This window comes from Manduca sexta, chromosome 6 (genome assembly GCF_014839805.1).
Source record: "Manduca sexta isolate Smith_Timp_Sample1 chromosome 6, JHU_Msex_v1.0, whole genome shotgun sequence".
NCBI classification, from domain to species: Eukaryota; Metazoa; Arthropoda; class Insecta; order Lepidoptera; family Sphingidae; genus Manduca; species Manduca sexta.
Genome location: NC_051120.1, coordinates 1,490,893 through 1,497,335, shown reverse-complemented (window position 1 = coordinate 1,497,335; position 6,443 = coordinate 1,490,893).

The window sequence follows — 6,443 nt, the reverse complement described above, 5'->3', positions numbered from 1 at the left end:
TGCAGATTTCCTGTACAATAATCATTATGTACTTAATTCTAGTGAAGAACTTAGATTTTATTTTGTGTGAACAGTGTTAGTCATACAAAAGATATCAACGCGCTCCATTAGTTGAAGCTCTACCGTAGCGTATATAATGGATTAACCATAGACGCTGATGGCATTTGCATTATAACTTAATTATATACTTAAGGCGCTACCGCCAACAAAACCACGTGCTAACTGTATTTTAGAAGCTATTTTCGATATTTATAATACATATAACATACATTGGCCGTTTCAAATTTTTCATACTGTGGCTATTGTTTAATTAATGTCGTAATGAAAATGACGCTAAAATTGTTGTTTGTTAATTGATTCGAAGTTGTAAGCTATTTTATTCAAATTCCTCATATACTGTCTCAGTTGATGGCCAAGGTGTCAGTCTCTACTAATATTATAGAGAGTAAAAGTTCGTCAGTTTGTTTGTTTGTAGTACCTAACTAGGAACTTCTGAACTAATTAAAAAATCTTTCACTAAATAGGAAGCTACACTACTCCTGAGTGGTATCGACTACTTTATCCTGCGAAAAACTTATCACGTGGGCGGAACGCGGGCAAAAGCTAGTGCGATTATGAAAATTATGAACTTAATATTAAGGTCTTTTAGAAGCACGATAGTTCAATTTACCCATTGCTACTTTAACTAACTAAATAAAGCAGCTAATATCGGTACCCGAGGCCCTTTTACAGAGCTATTACGAATCTCACGTACATCAATGAGCCCATTCCGTTTATTGACCTTGAGCTTCCTTACAAACTTTACCGCTAAGCTTTAGACATGATTTTATATGAGCAGGCTTTAAGTAACAAAATAAATAAAAAATAAATTTCTATATTTTATAAGGTTTTATAAAATATCTTGAACTCACACAAATATATTTCTTTAATTACTTTAACCTATTTTCCATACGTTTTAATAATAAACGCAGAATCATAAACGCCTGAAGCAATTTTTATATTATGTACTTTCTCCCAAAATATATTCTGCTCTACAATATTATAATGATAAAAAATCACACAAAAACATTACATAAAAAAAATACCAAGTTAGACGCAAAAAAGCAACGAACTTAGCAAAGTATTAAGGACATGAGAACATTTGGTGAAGGCGCGATTGTGACCGCCGTGCGCAGAGCGAACTACACGCGACACAGGGACGGAATTAGGGAACATAAATTATTTTTATGTCCCCTAATTCAGCATTTTATTAAATCTTTACTCAAGAAGCTTGGTCGTAATTTTATGACCATGTCGCTTCGTACGTCCGATGTCAATGTTATTCACTCTCTTTCACAATGTAGTTTTTTATTAAACCCTAGCCCCTTCCTACGCCTTAAGGTAAGGATGCCCACATTGGTAAATTATAAGGTCTTAATAACATCAATAGAGAATATTCTGTTTTTTCATCTCTAGAATTTCTAAGTCAGCATTATGATATCAAGTACTGAAGCTTGGCGAGCCACTGGTATCACAATTTGTTTAATGTACCCGTCAAAAGTTAGCGTGTGTTTTGATTATGTGATCTACGATTTAATTATGGATTTGGGTATTGACGCACTGGCTCATTTCATGCCTAAGATAAACTTGTATTAGAACTATTGACACAGACTTAAACTACTATATACTCGTATAGACCACATATATGCAGTAGATATATAAATTATATATAACTTTAATTATATATTGTGTATATATAACAGTAGCGGAGATGTTGGAAAAAATTTCCCTTGTTGCAGTAAATTAAACTACTTCATTAAGGTTATAGCTTAAGGTTCATTTTTCATAAATTTCGTCGTATTAAATTTTAAAGGCCGAAATATCCATGCATATTAATTATTTTTACGTTTTTCTTTCAACTGCGAGAACTAATCACTAACTAGACGTGAATTTAAATTTTTTACTTGTCAATACTTGTTTAGTTACCCAGATTAAAGGTGAAACAAAATGTATGAAAAATGGACCTTAAGCTATAACCTTAAGCGAACCCATTATGCGAACTTGATACGTCTCTGTCTAAAATTTCATGAATACACTCTTATAATTACCCTATAATCCGGGCCTGCGTCAAGGATGCTCAAAATGTCGCCAGCGATGTGCGAACCGATCGCGGTTTCTACAGATCGGGTAATCTTAGTTTATAAATAATTATTGCATCAAATTAAAGTTATTTTTAGTCTACACCTTTATTAGAAAGTTTCCGAAAAGGGTTGACATTGATTAAACAAGTAAATAAGTTATGGGCATGTTTGGGTTTTCTGCTTATTCTTATTATTTCTTAGTCTGGAATTTGTACCCGATATGCTGATACCGTCATCTATCACATAGGATAGAACACACTCGGTGAAAAGTGGGTACCCTGGATGTATGTGTGTGTGTGTGTAGAATGTATAAGGTCTCCTTGTAAAACACGCACACTCACGCCTTTTATCTTCGAAGCTATAGTCAAAGTTGCAGCTAGTACATATATTTTTCGCCGCGTAAAATTCGAACCCAAGAATGTACCGCCATACTTGTACCACACACGCAACACACTAGTACTGGGGCAATTATAACCATTTCAAATTATTAACACAATACAAAATTTTTATGTTTTTGTACATTCGAAATTACATATTTATTAATAGATGTAAAAAATCGTTTTACTAATTCTCATAAATATATAATATTGTGCTATATATAAATATAATATGTATGTATCACTCACCTAAATCAGCCGGTTCACACAGCAAACAACGGGTATTACCTCACTTGTCACACGAAATATTAAATAATCACTGTTACTGAATTGTACTTTCAAAACTATTGCCCCATACACTAAAAATAAACTAAGACTGATAATTATGTTTTCAAAACTAATTTGTCGACTATCAGGGCGAATAATCTGTTTGATAATAACTTTCATATTATACTACCAAATTAGATGGTTTGTTGTCGACTTATCTTTACCTCGTTATGGAGCCACAAAATTTTCCACATATAATTGTATTTTAAATAACTTGATTATTAAAATAATTACGAATGAAAAGTTAAAGTTATGAGGCCAGAGATGTAACCTGCAACGTCGGAGTCTCTATGCCTTCAATAGTAAGTATTAAATTTAAGAAAATTGTATTACTTTATTAAAGGTTCGAATTTTTGCCTAAAGATATAGACATGATACTATGCGTATATTGGAAAATGCTTGGGCGGTGTTCTCGGGCGCCCCAACCGTGTCGTTAGGTCCAATTTAGATTTAAAATAAAAATTAATATATCAGCTCAAAAACTTTATAATTGGCTTATGTACAAAATGTAGAGCGCTATTAAAATTTCTATCGTCTATATAATTCGTAAGTTACTCTCTATCAATTTCGTTTTATCAAGAGTTAGTTAGTCTAGGAGAAGTAATCCCATGTATTTATTTATCCCGAAATGCATAATATTTACTTTAAAGCTTTATTTTTTATACGTGCACACGAAGTGACCCCACTTTACCTGATGGTAAGTGGAATGGGATCCAATAGAATGTCGACTGACGAGATAAGTTTATTCCTTGACAGTGGACACAATTATGCCGGGCTGTGGGTACCGGATATACACAAGATCCTGGAACGCGGCACACTTACGTGGGCCACTATGGCGGTTTTTAACACCTTGTGTACGGTGCTCGCTATCGGGGTAGATACATAATATATCCTATCACCAGCACAATACTACATATATTTACTTTCTTCCTTCTAAACCAGTTATTCCACATTTATCGTATTAATATTAATTATTTTAATATTATGTCAATATTTACAATTTCTTTTTCTACAAACGAACTAACTAATAACGAATGTTCTTAAAAATGACCCACAAATATACTTGATTCCATTCACTTGACTACATTAACTGTAGCGGTCATGAGCCGGTGACTCTACTTTGATGATAGAGTCTTGTAGAGCTCATATTAAACAATTATATAACAACAATAAAATTCCTCAAGTGCTATTAAAAAGTTAATTTGCATAGAACATGCGTTGAGAGTAAATAATGATTCATTCGAAGATATTGTATGCAATCTTAGAAAAATATTAAAGATTGACATAATTTCTACGACCATAAAATTTTATTACATTTTATTTTGGGTTATTTGGGAGCTTGCAGCTAATTTATTAAAATAAATAAAAATATGATAAAATAAAGAATATTTTAATTATACATTATAATGAATGATTAAATTTTTATTCTCCAAAAACATACACATCTTGTAGTTGCCAAGAGATAATTCTTTTAGACTCTACTTTATTTACAAAGCTTTGTCTATCAACAAAAAATCTACCTAGGTAATACAGTTTAATGTAAGTATCGTATTGGATATCTTTTCCAACAAATACTTTCTTTGGTGTATGTTTAAAATGAATAAAATTTAAATGATAATTAATCCGTATTTCCCATGTATTAAATCAGCCGGAAGCTTTATAGGAATTGTTAAAATGTAGTGAGTCATGGGTGCCTCGCAAACACTAACAATTGCTGCACCACACGCATCAAGATGACGTTAATATTTCATTAATATAAAGTTACAATGAAACTGAAAGTTGCGTCTAGATAATTGCTAAATTACTCATTAATAATGATTTATTATATATATTATATTATTTAATTATGAGTATGTCCCATGGCCATGAATGCTGCAGTTTTCGAAACGTCTGGAGAAAATAATAAGATAAAAAACGCGATAAAATTCGTAAAATAGGTTTATTTCAATTACTCATTAATGTTTAGTTGGCATATGATATTTTATCTTAATTATGTAAAGAAGCAAGTTTGCGCGGTGCCTAAAGTTTAAAGGGTGCCTACTTAGTAATTCACAGTTCTAGCATTATGGACAAGTTTGACGATTATTATCGATAAATTACTAATTTGTCATTTTATACTATAGTAAAAATATATGCAGAATTATTAAATAAATGATTTTATTAAAAGCTTTTTCCTAATTAACATCACAACAATAATTTTATATACCCAAATTAAGTTATTAGCATAATTTGTAGAGCAATCTCTACCAATCAATTAGTACATCAATTTCCGTATTACCGAAGTGTATTGAGATGGAGTGTGACATGCGATATTATTTTATGTATTTCCGCAAGTTATACAAACATTCGACATGCCAATTTTGTGCAGGCGATTAATTGTATTCGTTTTGGTATCATTGCTGTTATATTGGCGTGAAATAGTATTAAGGTGTACAAACAGGTTCATTGACGCGTATATTTACTTTGATTATAAGTTTTGGGATACAATTTTAATAAATATCAGTTATACAAATTTTACTATTTTGACTAATTGCATTACTTCTACAATTCGATTTTTTTAATAGGTTATAAATATAAACAATATTTCACCTGTTAATATTATATTTATCTCTACAAATTACAGAACAACCCACAAACTCTACATCAAAAATCGTGACAAACGATAATCTAATTTACAAATCCAATTCCTGATCTCAATAAACCCGGCCTCATATGCACTTTTCCTACATTGTATAACGCAGGCATAACAGGCAAAACCACGTCGCACCACAATGGCTCCCACGACGGTCCGCCACCACACGTTTTGCGCAATCCACCACGTAATTAAGTTTTTTAACGCTCGGCCGTTATCTCATATATTTGACAAGGCAATGTTTTGTGAATATAAATAATAATACAATTAAAATGTTACACGCCATTGTATGTTCGGAGATAACAATGAGGTTGGGTTAACTCGGTCAGGGTGGCTTTCCGTATTTTTTTTTAATTTTAGCTATTTCTGTCTAGACCGTGTGAAGATGTATTTATTAGTCTCATTTATAAATTAATTTTATTTGATTTCTTTTCAAATTTTGTCTCAAGTTTTCTATCTATTGATGTTAGTTTTAGTGGAAAGTTAAACTGTTTTAGAATACATTAAAAATAAATTAACATTATTTGCTGCAAATATAACTTTGATGTTATTTTTCGATTGATAAGCTGATTCCAACTGGCAAAAATATTCTCATAGTTAAATTGTAATAGACTGAACTTTGAAAAATATTTTTATTTTTCCTACAGTAAACAGAACAATGCACATGAAAAAAAATTAAGAGGAAAGAAATCGATGTATTTAAAGCTTTCATGATTGGTAAATATTTTGTAATTTCATTTAAACGTCAAAAATACCGCTATTTATATATTTTACTAATAAATGATGTTAGTAGACACTCTACTTAATTTATTGTTTAAAATTTTAATAATTATCGTAGCAAATTGTAATTTTTGCGATTACATATATTTTAATAATAAATTAAAATGCTGTCTACACGCATTTGATATTTATACACGCGAATAATAGAAAGTTAAGCCTTATCGTAATTAACATCAATTTTCGTATATGTTTATGTAAATAATTACT